The sequence below is a fragment of the Numida meleagris genome, chromosome 14 (genome assembly GCF_002078875.1).
Source record: "Numida meleagris isolate 19003 breed g44 Domestic line chromosome 14, NumMel1.0, whole genome shotgun sequence".
In the NCBI taxonomy this organism is placed as follows: domain Eukaryota; kingdom Metazoa; phylum Chordata; class Aves; order Galliformes; family Numididae; genus Numida; species Numida meleagris.
Window position 1 is genome coordinate 2174359 of NC_034422.1, and position 3308 is coordinate 2177666.

Here is a 3308-nt window from a genome sequence, read left to right on the forward strand (position 1 = left end):
GTGGGCAGCTGCTCAGATTCAGAACGCCCTGAGCTCGGGGGTGGGGAGGGTAGTCCCAGAGCTGAGCTGTGCCCGGCGGGGGCAGCCGGGCACTGTGGGTTCGCTCCGCAGCCCCGGTCCGGTCCCCCCCGGCCCCAGCGGCTCTGGCAGCGCTCCCGGGCCGCCCGCCAGCAGCAGCGCGGCTTTTCTTTCCTGGCTAATCGCTGATAAAACAGGAAGACCTTGATCATCCCTTCTGACATGAATAACGATGTTATCTCCTGTGATGTATGACCCAGAGCCAGATAATGTCCTCTGGCAGGCCTTTTTTCTCGTGAGATGTAAAATACAATGATTATGTTACAAGGGGGAGATAAAGTGGCACAATCTTCACTAGTTCAAATAGCTAATTGAAGCAGGAACTCGTGGAAATGGCTTCCTTTGTTCCCCAGCCATTGTTGATAGAACAGTGCTTATAATGAAAGCCCAAGCTGTTGCCCTCTTTTTCTTTTTTTCCTTTCCCTTCTCTATTTCTTTTCCTTTTACAGCCCAAGCGCGTTCTCTCCTCCTTCCTCCCCCCCATCTCCCCCCATCGCTTCCCAGGGGAGCTGAGGGCAGCGGGGCTTTCCAGCACGGGCCCCGCTTTCCAGCGGCGTGCGAGCGTCGGGAGAATGAAATCAATAAGGAGCTCTCATTCTTTGTTTCCCCAGAGGACTTTTGAGAATGGAAAAATTGAGACCAGTGCTCTCCAAGCCATAATTACACTTTTTATTATTATTATTATTTTATTTGCTTTCTTCCTCTTTTTTTTTTTTTTTTTGTGAAAGCAACAGACCTAATTACCTGGGAGGGATGGCCTGGCTGCTGGGGATGTATTGGTATCTCAGAGGGTGTACGGTTCTTAGCACCATTGAGTTCAAATATTAAAAGGCAAAAAGAGGGCCCCCTCAGCCCAGCCCTGCAGAAGCTTGCTGCAAAGAGCACTAGGGGAGCAGCAGGCGTTGGACAGGGGGGTGAAGCCGGGCAGCTGTGGTAAGTCATTATGAAAGGAGCTGGGAGGATTGATCTTTCACAGCCTGCTCTGGTCATTAGGAAAGGTGCTATGGCACAGGGTCTTTCCTCCCATGTGGGGCAAATGAGCCTATTTGGGCTAAAACTGGCTTCAAATATGAAACAAGGATTTCTTGCTTTAATACAGATGGGTATTCAGTGATGTCTGCCCTGCTTAAAGAACAGCATTAAGTATGAGATCCTTGCCAGAGGTTATCTACTAGAGCTGTGGCAGGTGAGGAACAGGCTGTGCTCTGATGACTCAATAACCTGGGCAGATGAAGTGATAGAGATGTGTCCTACTGGGTGGCAGCACACCACTCACTCCTCGTCACCTAGGAATATAGCAACATCGTAATGAGGTTAGGCTTCAGCTCTCATGATCCCAGACCATTGATGCTGTATTATCCGATGCCTGACTCACTAAACTTAAATCTTATTGCCATTCATTTTATGGCATTTGTAGAAAAAAAAACCCTGGCTTGTGATATGCTGGCTGGCTGTGGCTCTGACTTGTCCCTGCATTGCAGCCTAAAAAGCCCAACTCCCACAGCTGCGTGTAGCCCAGAATCTTGCCCGTGGCCCAAAGAGCTGATAAAAAGCACCCCATCAGCTGCCTGAAAGCCTTTAGCTCAGTGACTGGGCTACATGCAGCATTTGCACTACCCAACCTTGTGTTTTATCAGTGAATAACATAAATGCAAAAGGCTCAGAACTTACCAGTGTGTTAGAGTGGTTTTGCTTTCAGGTTATATGTGATAGTGAAGTGCAATCCTTCATCTGACAGCTGGGCTTGTGGCTTCTTTGGTAGGAGTTTTCTGTAAGATGTTCTAAATTGTGGATGCTCCTCCTCATGCACCTTCTTTGCACCCACCTGAGCAGACACCAACCTCCTCCCAGCAAGCAGCGATGAGCACAGGCTGCTCTGGTGTCCTACAGCCTCCTCGTTGCAAGGGCACACGTTCCAAACCCCTTTGAAGATGAACTCCCCAAATATCATCAGAGCAGTGTGAGGAAGCTTGGTGTTAGGCAAGCGCAGGGCACCTGGGTGCTATTTATTTATGCTACTGGGTGACCTTGAGCAGCTCTGAGTCATAGCTCTGCTTCCCCAACTGCTGAAGGAGCATGACAGGAACACCCACTTATTCGCAGGGGTTGTGGCACTGAGGGATGTGTTAGTGGTACGGTGGCAATGAGTTGACAGTTGAACTGGAAGATCTTTTCCACCCTTAATGACTCTGTGATCACATAGTGCTGTTTTATAACTATTTGAATGTCAGAAAACATTTCTGGTGGCATTCAGGCTGCGGTGCAATGCTCCCAGTGCTCGCTTGCAGGCTGAGCAACTTGGCTTCCAGAGGGGGCTTTGTTCCCTATAAGTGCAGGAAGAAATACTTGTAGAACTGAGACCCTTGTGCAAAGTTTTATGAGTTACCACATGGCCACTGTGCAAACCAATTACTGCAGCAGGTCTGTAATGAGACTAACTTACAGAACAGTTACTGATTCTACAGCAGCTTGAGCAGATGCCAAGAAATGCAGGCAGTAATTAGTGACTGCCCGATGGATGTGGGGCTCACCGTGCCAGGGACTCTGGGGATGGCTCTGCACTGAGGTCGGAATCTCTGCTGATTCTTAAAACATTTGTTTCATGTCAGTCTTAGAATCCCAGTTTAAAACCTTTCAGGTGTAAGTATAATGCTTAAAAGCTTTTCCACAGCTCCACCCTTAAGAATGGGTTTAATCCTTTTAACAAAGCTCTGATCTGACAGTTTATTTCGCTCTAGGCTTTAGCTTCAGTGGTTGCAGCCAAAACCTGACAAGTTCTTCTTGTTAATTCTGAATGTATTATCCAGTGACAAATGTATCTCCCACTTATATGTGACACTGAGAATGAAATGCATATGATAAAATTTCTTATAGCTGGAGTGGGGCTGGTTGTTAAGAACATCTCCATATCTTTGCAGCATGACAGTCAATCCAAACCCATTCTTTTTCGGTAGCAGATCTCAGCCTAGTTTGGGACACTCATGATGGGTTGCAATCTGCTGTCATCCTCTGCAGAGATTAAAGGAAGGCTAAAAATAAACCTGTCATTTTCCCTGGACATTTTCTTGTGAAATGCAGAGAGATACGTCACTAGAATGCAAAATAAATTCATATGGAATTTTTATGCTATGTTTTTTTTTTATGGACAGATGGAGTCACTGTCATCTCTGGTTTCTCATTTCTAAATACAGTGGTGTTATGTACAGCCTTCCACCTGAAAGCTTGTCTTA

General features: G+C 47.0%; 1 long non-coding RNA gene across 1 annotated transcript; it reads right to left on the bottom strand.

The window, feature by feature from the left end:
* Positions 863-2570, bottom strand: LOC110406539. Its single transcript, XR_002443493.1, has 3 exons — positions 1920-2570; positions 1750-1847; positions 863-1364 (listed from the first exon to the last, which is right to left on the bottom strand). It is a non-coding gene; the product is annotated as an uncharacterized LOC110406539 (long non-coding RNA).